The 12031-nt window shown below is 49.4% G+C and overlaps 1 long non-coding RNA gene across 1 annotated transcript; it reads left to right on the top strand.

Annotated features, from left to right (window-relative positions):
- Positions 1 to 8388: 8388 nt before the first annotated feature.
- LOC116657473 lies at positions 8389 to 11936 on the top strand. The gene is made up of 2 exons (XR_004312574.1): positions 8389 to 8946; positions 11560 to 11936. It is a non-coding gene; the product is annotated as an uncharacterized LOC116657473 (long non-coding RNA).
- The last annotated feature ends 95 nt before the right edge of the window (positions 11937 to 12031 follow it).

The raw sequence follows: 12031 nt of genomic DNA, 5'->3' as shown, positions 1-12031 counted from the left end.
ACCCCCAGGAAGAGGTCATGCTCTAGGCTCTTAGGCTCTGTCTTGATGGGTTAGACCCACCAGGTAGTGAAGTTCCCTTTAGTCACCTGGGCCAGGCAACCCCAGATCTGGATCCTGGTTCGGGAAAGACAAGTCTAGGTGCTGGAAGGGATCATTCAGAGTCATCCCTGAGGTTCTGCTATGGGTGGGCTGATGTGGGTCAGGAGACAGGACAGGGTCAGAGGTCCTTCAAGGGACCATGCTGCTGAGTAGCACTATGATGCATCCAGGGCAGTCATCCATGGTATGGCTGGGACCACAGCAGAGGACAGCTAGGAAGGTCTGCCAGGGCTGAGGAGGCAGGGGAAGAGCAAAGGTTCTGTCCAGGAAGGCACCCTCCAATAGGGTCAAGACAAGTCAAGGAAATGAGGCAGCAAACCACCACCACCCCATGTACAGGGACCCCTCATCTCCCATCTCCCACTCCTGAATTGGCTGCTGCTTATGGGTCAACCCAGAGATACCCCCACACTGTGTTCCTATCACATGGGCGTGCTGGAAAATGGGAGTGACTGGCTTGAACTTCAACAGCTGTAACTCACCCCCCAGCTACACACACATCCAGGCTCTCAGCCCCAGTGTGCTTTCCCATCTACCAAATCTCAGGAGTTGGTGGGGTAAACCCACACTGCTCCCCCACCCCCACAACCAGCAGAAGGTCAGGCCTGAGCCCACCACTCCTTAATCTCAGCCCAGAAAGAACAGCCCGAGATCCAGAGGGGAGGGCATAGGTCCAGGTGCAGGACAAAACACTGACCCCGAGGCCCTTGGCCTGGCCCCTCTAGCAGCAAGGAAAGGAACAGGAGAGCCAGGAAGACACCCCTTATGTCTCAGTCTCCAGGGATATGGGATGAGGCCAGCTTCTGGGAGGAAGGAGAGCTGAGGGTAGGGAAGGTCTCATTCGGAAGATGTCACAGTGTGGGTGGGGTAGAAGAAGGAGAAATTGGATGAAGCCAGGAAAACAGAAAGAAATAGATTTTCAGGGTTGGAGGTGTAGAGAATTCAGTGGAACTGGGCTCAGCAAAGGGGAGCATATTGGACTGAGGGGTCCTGCGCTTGCTGGGGAAGGGATGTCTTTGATGTCAATGTGGGGAATAGAAGTTGGTGCTAGTTGGTTAGGGCTTAAAAGAGCCTGGGGAGAAGCTGGTCAAAAACTACTGTAAGAAAGGTGATAAAGACAAGGTGAGCAACGTGGGTGGAGTTAGAGCTGTTAAACACGTGGCCATAAACCAGGAAGATGGGGCCATGGGTAGGGGGAATTCAACTATGCAGAGGGACATGTGATAAACTGCTGGCCTTACCCTGGGGTACAGGTCCAGACAGATCTCTCCCTGGCAGGGAGTCAGGGCCTCAAAAAAATGGGATGGGGACTGTCTGTTACTCAGTGAGGGTGGGCACACAGGATATGCTGGGGGACCTCAGGGATGAAGGATGATTTTGTGGAAGCCACTAGATCAGACAAGGAGATGCTCGTGTGAGGTCCTTTCACGGCCTGAGGATGGCTAGTGGAAGAGAAGGATCAGAGTCCCTCGGACTCCACTCTCTGCAATAGCCCCAGCACCATCTGCCAAATGCCAATCCAACAGGAAAAGGCCAGGTAGGGGCAGGGGAAGGAGAGGAAGGGGGAGGCTGGAAGGGACGGGAAACAGAAAGTTGCCAGGTAGGAGTGAGAGGTGCCCTAGGCAGAGGAGAGATGGGAGTCAAGGGGGCAGAGACAAGGAACTGGGGGCTGACACATCACGAAGTGACCAACAGGTGGTGACCACGGTCCCCAGCAATAACCTCAGCTTGGGCAGCTGTACAGAAACTGAGGAGAGACCAGGGCTGGGGGTGAAAGGGAGAAGGCCTGAGAGGGAACTGAAGCTCTGAAGTCCTGCCTTGGTCCTGAGGCTGCAAGAAGGTTTCGAGATGGTGGAGAAGGAAACATGGCTTGCAGCTCACTGGTACCCACAGCTGAGGCTGTGGGAAGCTTGGGTGGGGCAACAGGACTCTTCTCCCCCAAACTACTGGGACAAGGGGCCCCAGCCTCCGCAGACCACCACTCTCCCTTGTCCAAAGCTCAAGCCAGCTCCCCGAACCCTCCCCCTTTATCTCAACCTGTATCTCTACCCCTACACTGTCCCCACCTCCCCCCAAGCTGCCCTCAAGAGGTGCCCAGGCACAGACCGAGCCCTCTCCTAAAAACTGTAACACAGAGGGGATCTTAGAGCTCATGAGAAAACGGACCCAGGGTCACCAGCTGGTAAGTGCAGAGCCAGGACCTGAGCCCAGGGCACCAGCCTGCGTGGGGCCCCACCCTTCCTCTCCCCACACCCACTCTGCCACTGATGCTCAGACAAGGGGGTGGCCATGTTCCCCAGAGCCCAGCACAGGACCACCACAGGGAAAGAAAATAAATATTTGTCAAATAAGAGGAAACTACCCTTTTCAGGTTTTAAACACTATCCTAATTCTGACAACCTGGGATATCAAGTGATATGATTTTTTTTAATTGGTCAAAATTTCTTTGAGAGTCCTTCCATTGAGAGGCAGGGTCTATGTCCCCTCCCCTTGAATCTGATCAGACTTGTGAGTCAAGTGGGGCCTTCACTGAAACAATTCTGCTTCTGACAAGCCAACCACCCCCACTCGCTGGGAAGTGGAGCAGGAGAGAGGGCAGGTAGAGCCAGCCTTGGGGTAGCCCTGTTTAGGGTCCCCCAAATTGCTGGGTGGTCTCCTTTTGTTCTGTAAATTAAACAACTCTCCTGGTAACCATCACTTTTCCTTCTCTGCCATAGCTGCCAGGGAGCTCAATGCTAAAGTTTGGGCCAGACTGCAGTAACTGACCTTGGCCTAGGTTTCTAGCATGTTTAGCTCCTTCTGTATTTTCAAAAGTGAATATAACACTATATCACAGGATTGCTGGGAGGATTACAGGAAGATATATATCATCTTTCAGAACCTACTATCCCCTAGGGCTTGTGCTAGCTGCTTGAAACAAAACTCAGTGGTATTATTCCCATTCTGCCGATGGGGAAATACAGCCGCATACAGAGGCCAAGTGATTTGCTCAAAGTCACACAGCAAGCAGGTATAGGAAATGAACTACACTCGAATGCTTTTCTTAGATCTAAAAGATAATGCATGTGTGAGAGCACCTAAATCAACAATGGTTTCCTTCCTTCCTTCCATCTTCGGCCTCCCTCAACCCATCTGAACACCCCTCAGCTGGAGCACTTCTCACCCTGCGCTGGGACTATCAATTTACCCTCTCAATTGTGGGCTGGACTGGAGTGAATCACCTGTAAAATCGCCCCAGGCAGGACCTAGCACTCAGTAAATGTTTGCTGAGCGAATGAAACCTCACCAATGGTATTCCATCACTCATTTTAAAGCTTTCATTCATCCCACAAATATGCACTGAGCACCTACTCTGAAGATCCAGGCACTGCAGTAAGTCCTCTGTGAACGTAACTTTGGTTAATCCTACCAATCACTGTGTGTTTGCTGTAAACAAAAAATTTAAAGGAGGAATCTAAAACAGTGGTTTTCAAACTCCAGCGGGTATCTGAATCTCCTGGAGGGCTGCTGAACACAGTGGTGTGCTCCCCTCAGTTTCTGATTCAGTACGTCTGTGGTGCGGCCCTAGAAACTGCATTTCTAATAAACACCCAGGAGATGCTGATGCTGCTGGCTGCTGGTCCACACTCTGAGAACCACAGCTAGTAAGTGGTGAGGCCTCAGTCTAAACCCAGGTCTGTCTGACTGCCCAGGCTCTTACACACAATCCCTAGTGCTTCTTAACCTGAGAGCAGAGCAAGTGGCATGAAGGAAGCCTTTAGCTAAGTTCTGCTTGCGCAGCTTGGGGAGAAAGGCAGTCATCCCCTCTGGTCTTTCCTGCTGCCCCCTACCCTGACCCCAGGTGGGCCTGCCTGGAGGCTACTGAGAGTTATGGCCTAGAACTGCTCCTGAGACCCTTCCTCCTACTTCTCAACTCCTCTCCTGGCTGATTCCCACAACTCATAAGATTAAGTGATCAACACTTACCTGTGTATTTGGGGGAAGGCTGGTGTAATGATGATCTGCCAAAGATGTCAGGTCCAATCCCAAGTGTCTTTAAAAGAGGGAAGCAGCAGGAGACTTGATACAGAAGAAAAAGGGACAATGTGACAAAGGCAGAGATTGGAGTGGTGCGCCCACCAGAGGCTGGATGACGCAGGAACAGATTCTCCTTTAGAGGTCCTGAAGGGAGCACAGCTTTGCTCACACCTTGATTTCAGCTCAGTGAAACTGATTGCCAACTTCTGGTTTCCAGAACCCTGAGAGAATGAATTTCTGTTGTTTTCAGCCACCGAGTTGGTGGAAATTTGTTACGGCAGCTCCAGAACACTCATACAGCTGGGGGAAAGATCTGGGCCGCACGTCAGGCTCAGTCCACTGTGTCCCCCAGGATCTCGCTCACACCTTCACCTTGGTGGTGCCTCTGTTCCTGGGGGGCTGGGATTGGAGGCCCTGTTGTGGGAAGGATCTAGCCATGAAGGGCCATTTCTTCCTTTGAAGGCTTCTCCAGGCTCCAAGGGAAACTGGGGTGAAGGCAGGAGGAGAAAGGGTGGGCATGGTGGGAGACAGGTGTTGGAGGCATTGGGGAAGGGAGCCTGGTGTTGGGATTATAGAGGATGACTGGGTGCAGGTCGCTCTGTCGGGGAGAAGGAAGGGGAAGCCATGACAGCACAGGGGTTGGGGTGACCGTGGAGAGGTCCTGTTGTGTGACAGACCTTCCCTGATGGGGAAGGTCTATGTTCAGTCATGCCCATCTGGTGGCCTCCAAGATCTTAAGGTTCTGGGGGTGGCCACACAGCTGGTTACCAATCATGCTCGGCAAGTGCACAGTTGCCATGGCAACCAGGACAGGTGCTCAGGAAACCGAGACCTTAGACACAGAGTCTGAGGAAACCTAGGCTGCTGGCAGAGCCCTAGGAATTGAGACCTAGCCCCCTACACACACGGTGTCAGTCCTTCAACCTGAGAAAATCCCCAGTGCCCAGTAGATTCCCCGCTGGCATCCCAGGCAGAAGAAAGGCTGTTACTCTGGCAACAAAGGGTTGAGGCTGGGTTGGTTTGGGGCCAGAAAGATAGAGGGGACTGCAGGCAGGGTCTGGGTAGCCCAGCAGAAAGTGAACTTGGTGGACAACTGCGTACCAGTTTTTCTGCCCAGAGAGTGCATGAAGAGAGGACAGAGAAACCCACTCATCATGTGGTCCTGACCGCTCTTTCCTTCACATTAGGAGTGGAAGTTCCCCTGACTTTGCTCTGGCTCCAGAAAGAGTTTTCTGGATAGATCACCTGGGACTAGCAGAAAGGAGGATACTTGGATGCCACAGGAAGAGCAGGAGAGAGGTAGGACCACCAGGTCCTGAGAAGAGAAAGGAGAGGTGGTATCACACAGGTGCTCAGGTACCTTGTCAGTGCTGCCTGGAGGTTTTGCCCAGATAGATCCCAGACGGAAGCCAGTCCTTAGGGTCAGGGACGCACAGATCAAGCCACAGCTGTTGACGGGGTTGGGGGTTGAGAAGCACATTTCAGTGGGTCCCTCAGGGGTAGGACAGTGTGGTGAGGAAAGTAACAAATCTAGGTGGGCTGTTAGGGCTGAGGTGTCCCACCTGTGACTTCCTGCTCCTGTCCACTTCAGACCCAGGTTTCTCCCTTGTCACCCAACTCCCACGTTTGCAGAGTGAACCTGCGTCAGGGGGTCGGCAGCCTCCTGGGGCCGTGCGCATTCTCCTCTGCCTCTCCTCACTGGCTCCTGGGCCTTAAAGGTCCTCTTGGGGAAGAGAGCACAGCCCGGAGAGGGAGCACAGTAGGGGAGCCAGAGACAGGACCCCAAAGGGAGGGAGTCTGAACCTTGAAGCCAATGCTGAAGTCATCAAGTGGGCAGGTCAACATGGATGGACCTTGAAGGCATTATGCTAAGTAAAATAAGTCAGACAGAGAAAAACAAATATCGTATGATCTCACTTATATGTAGAATAATAACAGTAATAAAACGAACTCATAGATACAAAGAACAGATTGGTGGTTGCCAGAGGTGGGACAACAGGGGATGGGCAAAATGGGTGAAGGTGGTCAAAAGGCACAGACTTCCAGTTATAAAATAAACACGTCCTGGGGATGTCATGTACAGCATGGTGACTATAGTTAATAACACTGTATTGTATATTTGAAAAATAATAAAATAACAGTTAAAACAATTTTTGCAAAGAAGAATAAAGTGGGAAGAATCACGCTACTCAATGTTAGGGCTCATTACAGTAATCAAGAGAGGGAGGTATTAGCAAGGGACAGACACGTTGATCAATGGGACAGACAGAGAACTCAGAAATTAGATCCACAGACCCACACAGATATGCCCAACTGATTTTTGACAAAGGCCCGAAAGGAATTCAGTGACAAAAGGATGACCTTTTCAATAAATGGTGCTGGAACAATTGCACATCCATAACCAAAAAAATGAACGTTGCCCTAAATCTCATACCTTATACAAAAATTAACTCCAAATATATCAGAGAGTTCAAACAACAAAGTCTTACTGTATAGCACAGGGAATTATATTCAATATCTTATAGTAACCTATAATGAAAAAGAATATATATATGTGTGTGTATAACTGAATCACCGTGCTGTACACCAGAGACTGACACAACATTGTAAATCGACTATACTTCAATTTTAAAAAACGTACCACAGACTTCAGTGTAAAATTAGAAAATGCAGGGGAAAAAATAGACAAAAATCTTCAGAACCTATAGCTAGGGGAAGAGTTCTTAGACTTGACACCAAAGACGCAACCCATAAAAGGAAAACTTGATAAATTGGACCTCATCAAAATAAAAAATTTATACTTTGTGAAAGACCCTGCCATGAGAAAGAAATGACAGCTATAGACTGGGAGAACATATTTGGAAATGATATCTCCAACAAAGTACTTATATATATCTAGAATATTTTTTTAAACTTGCAAAACTCTAAAAACAACAACAAACAATCCAATTAAAATACAGGCAAAACACACGAACAGACATTTCACTAAAGAGGATATATAGATGGCAATTATCTGAACACACATGAAAAGATGTTCAACAGCATTAGCCACTAGGAACATGCAAATTAAAACCAGAATGAGATATCACTGGACACCTGTCAGAATGGCTAAAATAAACAACAGTGATAACAGCAAATGCTGGTGAGGATGTGGAGTAATTGGATAACTCACACACTGATGGCAGGAACGTAAAATGGTCCAGCTGCTCTGGAAAAGAGTATGGCAGTTTCTTACAAAATGAAACATGCACTTAGCTTATGACCCATCCATTGCACCCTTGGGCATGAAATGAAAACTTACACAAAAATCTTCTGTACACAAATGTCCCTACAAGCTTTATCTGTAAGAGCCCCCAAATGTCCTTCAATGGCTGGTTAAACAAACTGTGGATCATCCATACCTTGGAATACTACTCACCAATAAAACATGGTGGGGGAGGGTATAGCTTAGTGGTAGAGTGTACGCTTAGCATGCACAAGGTCCCAGTTTCAATCCCCAGTAAGTACCTCCGTTAAAATAAGTAAATAAATAAGTAAACTTAATTACCTCTTCCCCCACCAAAACGAAAATGAAAACAAAAAAGGACCGTGCTTCTGATACATGCAACAACTTGGATGAATTTCAAGGGAATTATGTTGTATGAAAATAAAGGCAACCCCAAAAGGCTATCAACTCTACAACTCCACTTATATAACTCCACTTATATTCTTGAAATGACAAAATTATGGAAAGGGAAAACAGGTTAGTAGTTGCCAAAAGTTAGGGAGGGGAGAGGGAAAGAAGCAGTGAAGGCTATCAAAGTGTAGCACAAGATATCCCTCTGATGGAACTGTTCTGGATCTTGTATGTGGCGGTGGTGGTCACAAATCTACAAGTCATAAAATTACAAGGAACTAAATATGCACACACAGGCACACACAAATAAGGACATGTAAAATGGGTGAATCTGAATAAGGTCAGTGGGTCGCATTAATGTCAATTTTGTGGTGGTGAAATTGTACTATAGTTATGCAAGATGTTATCACTGAAGGAAACTGGATGAAGGGTATACAAGAGCTCTGTATTATTTTGGACGATTGCATGTGAATCTACATTATTTCAAAATAAAAAGTTAAAAAAAAAAAAAAAAGAAAACAGAGGACTGTGTTAAAATATTTGCCACTCATAAAGGGCTAATGTCCTTTACGTAAAAAGAACTTCTAGACATCAAAGGAATAATAGCAAATCCAAACATGTATACAGTATGTAATATGTGGCAAGTACTATTCTAAGTTTTTGGATGCATTAACTCATTAAATCCTCACAATAATCCTATGTCCTCTCCATTTTACAGGTGAGGCACTAAGGCACAGAGAGTTAAGAACTGGCCCAGGGCCATACAGCTAGTAAGTGGTAGAGCCAGGATTCAAAGTCCAGCAGTCTGGCTTTAGAATGAAAGCTCTTAAACTCCGTATGAAAATCTGTGGGTCTCTAGAAAAGACCCACAGCCCAGGACAAAAGTTTGTCAGCACATATAAACAATAAAGGAAAAACAAATGGGTCCGAAACTTAGAGGAGAGGAGAGAAAACTGCAGAAGGGTGATGCAGACCTCCCCATACCCCAGGCACCAGCGTTTTCAACGGCCTCTCTGCCCCAGCTTGGGCAAGCCCAGCCCATGCCACACCTCATTGCACAAGGCGCAGACTCCTCCTTCAACACAAAAAGACCAAGCCTCGCCTTCCAACACCTGCCTCTCTACAGCCACCCGCTCCAGGAGGCACTGAGGGAAAGGGAAACAGGCAGAAGGCCATGCCTCAGCTTTAACGTGGAGACAGACACTGCATCCCAGGTGAGCTGGGAGACAGGTGTGGGGCAGATGGGCTCAGCTTCTGCAAACAAAGAGGACTGAGAATGGAAGAGGAGGCCCCCTGCCTTAGTCCATCTCCCCCTTGGAGATTTTGTCAGCTGTCTGCCCAGTCCCCCAGACTGACCCAGTGAGCAGACTGGCAGCTCCAGCACGGAGTGGGCAGTTCTGCAAATCTGGCAGCAATGACCCAGGGGACAAAGGACTCAGTATGAGGCCACCACCAGCAATACCTGCTCCCAGGCCTGCAGCCCTCCTGGTCCCTTGGGAAGGCTCTAGCCCTCTGAGTCCCCCAGGTGCTCCCCTCCCATCTCCCTCCTCCCCAAGGCCTGGTGAACAATGGCCATATCTTGGGGTTGGGGGCAGGGCAGACAAAGGAAGCTAGCCCCACAACAGTCCTAGAGACTAACATCTCATTTGACAGGCGACTTCTTCCCTCAGGCAGAACATAGAGAATACCAGCCGTACCATCCTACGGTCTTTTCCTCCGATTAATCTCAGTTCTGGGCGGGGACTGTATAGCACAGTGGTAGAGTACAAGCTTAGCATGCACAAGGTCCCAGGTTCAAGACCCAGTACCTCTATTAAAAATAAATAAATAAAAACCTAATCACCTCTATTAAAAATCTCAGTCCTGCTACTGCGAGGAAAGCAGGAACAAGTTAAAACTACAGAGACCCACAGGTTCACTCAGGCATCTGTGTACTTCCCACTGTACACGCACCCTGACTGCATGTCTGAATCACTCTGAGGCCAAGGCCTCCATGCCTGTGCCCACCCCGCGGCAGGGCTGGCTCTCCTCTGCGGGGCTCAAATACAAAAGTGGATGAGGCTGAAGGGGAGGGAAGAACATGGGTAGAAAGAAGATCCGGTGTCCAGGACTGGGACTTTGTCTCTGGGTTCAAAGGCTTAAACCGAGAATATTTCACCCCGGTCAACTCTCTCTGTGGCAGCTTTGAACTGTCAGGAAGCCGAGCAGAGGGAGTTGGAGGCACCATGCGTCCCCAACCCTGAAGAGTGTGCAGTGGATAAGGAAGCACTGGGCTCAACTGGAGCCCCTGGACCCTGGCAGGGCGCAGATTACATCATTATATTTGAAGAGCCTCTGAGGAAGGAAAGGGACTCAGTGGAGTCCCGCAGTAGTGATACCAATATTGAGACCACGACCAGGGTCGCCTGACTGTCTCAAGTGCTCGTCCTGCTCCTCACTGCACAACACATTCTTTGTCACTTCCAAGTGGCGTCCCCTCCACGAGACAGCTGTTTGGAGGGTGCACCCCACACACAAGGTGAAGGTTTACCTTCTGGTTCACTCAGCACTGTTTGAGGCCATGGAGAGAGTAATCATAACCCGCAGATCACAACCACTCGCACAATAATAGCAGCTCACATTTACGGAGTCCTTCTGGTATGCCAGGCACAGTCTCCCTGACCTTCACAACAGACCTAGGTAGGACACGGGTACTACTACCATGCCCACTTTACAAATGAGAAAACCGAGGCTCAGAGAGGTTAACCAATTTACCCAAGCTTACACATCCAGGAAGTGTTAGTTTAAACCACTTCCCACGCTCTTAACTACTGCATTCCACTGCTGCTACCCAAGTATACTGGTAAACAAATCAGCATGATAATTTCAGACCCTGCTAAGTACTAAGAAAATATAAAGCATGGTGAGAGATAGAGGACGATCTTGACAGCGGCTGTCTCCCAATCTCTAGGTCAGGTGGTCAGGGAAAGAGTCCACGAAGATGTAATGACATCTGTACAGACTCCAGAGGGGCAAGGAACCCTCCATGCCAAGATCTGAGAGAGGGGCATTTTAGACAAAGGGGACAGTTTGGTTTTTTCCCAAGGGTGATGGAAGGTTTAAGCAGGGGAGTGACAGGTTTCGCTCTGTGATGAATAGATTGTAGGGGGATTCCTGGGGGAAAGCAGAAGAGATCTGAAATTTTCAGGAAATCTGATTATGAAAGGGGAGAGGGGAGAGGGGGCAGGACTGAGAATAGAGCAGGGGGACCTGTGACCAGTACTCTTCCTCACCCATAGTCTTACCACTTCTGCCCCGTGGAGTCCAGCAGCCTTGAGGGAGGGGAAGTGCCTGGGGCCTGACGGGGACAGGGGGGGAAGGTGTCCAAGACGGGATTTTTGCTCAAGTTTGTCATCAGGAGGCAGATTTCCCCAGGGGTCACACTGTCCCTCACTGCTCTCCACCAGAAAGGGGTGGGTGGGTAAGATTCCTCCCCCCACCATCACCACAAATCTCCACCCCAGGAGAGCCTATGTTTTCCTCCCAGTTGGGAAGTTCTTCCTCACGTCCCAACACAGGCCAGGGCTCTGGACTGGATTACTTAGGATGGGGAGAAAGGTGGCCACCTGGGTGCACTGAGAAATTTAGGAAAAGCAAGTTCTGTGGACTTTCCCCCTCCACCCTGGCCCTTTGTCTCTCCCACGTCTCCTGCCCCCGCTTGGCCAAGCCCAGACAGGACTCCATCATGTCTGGGGAGCAAGAGACGGTGGGAGGTGCCAGCAGCTCCCTGGGCTGTGGAGCTGCTGGCTGAACTCACCTTCTTTCTTTCCTCCCCTCCTGTTCCCAAGATGCTGAAGAAGCCAAAGAAGAATGGAAGCAGTATTCCTTCTCCTAAGCCCACAGCCTCAAGCCCATTGGCTCCTGGATCTGTTGCTACTTGCAAGGCTGTTTACCAGTGACCCTCAGGGCGGCTCAGCCTTCACACTGCCCTACACAACTCTCACTGAAATCTTAGGTCCCCAAGGAAGAAAAGCACACCTCTAAGGACTTGGAGGGGCTGATTCTGGATCTCAGGCAGTAAGGCCATACTCCATAGCCCTGGGAGCCATTAAACCCCCAGGCTTCCTGGGACACTGACCCTGCATTGCCTGTTTGGCCCCAGAAAAGTTCCTGACACATAATGGAAATGTGGTGAATAAGTGGTGACCGAACGTCCCAGAATTGAGCCCCTGTGTATTAGAATGTTTTGAGACCCTGCCTGGCTTCAGGTTAAACTCAGGACAGATTCCTAGAGAAGGAATGGAACACCTGCTACATAAC

Source organism: Camelus ferus, chromosome 18 (genome assembly GCF_009834535.1).
Source record: "Camelus ferus isolate YT-003-E chromosome 18, BCGSAC_Cfer_1.0, whole genome shotgun sequence".
In the NCBI taxonomy this organism is placed as follows: domain Eukaryota; kingdom Metazoa; phylum Chordata; class Mammalia; order Artiodactyla; family Camelidae; genus Camelus; species Camelus ferus.
The sequence above is the reverse complement of the archived record's forward strand: the minus strand, read 5'-3'. Positions and strand labels throughout refer to the sequence as shown.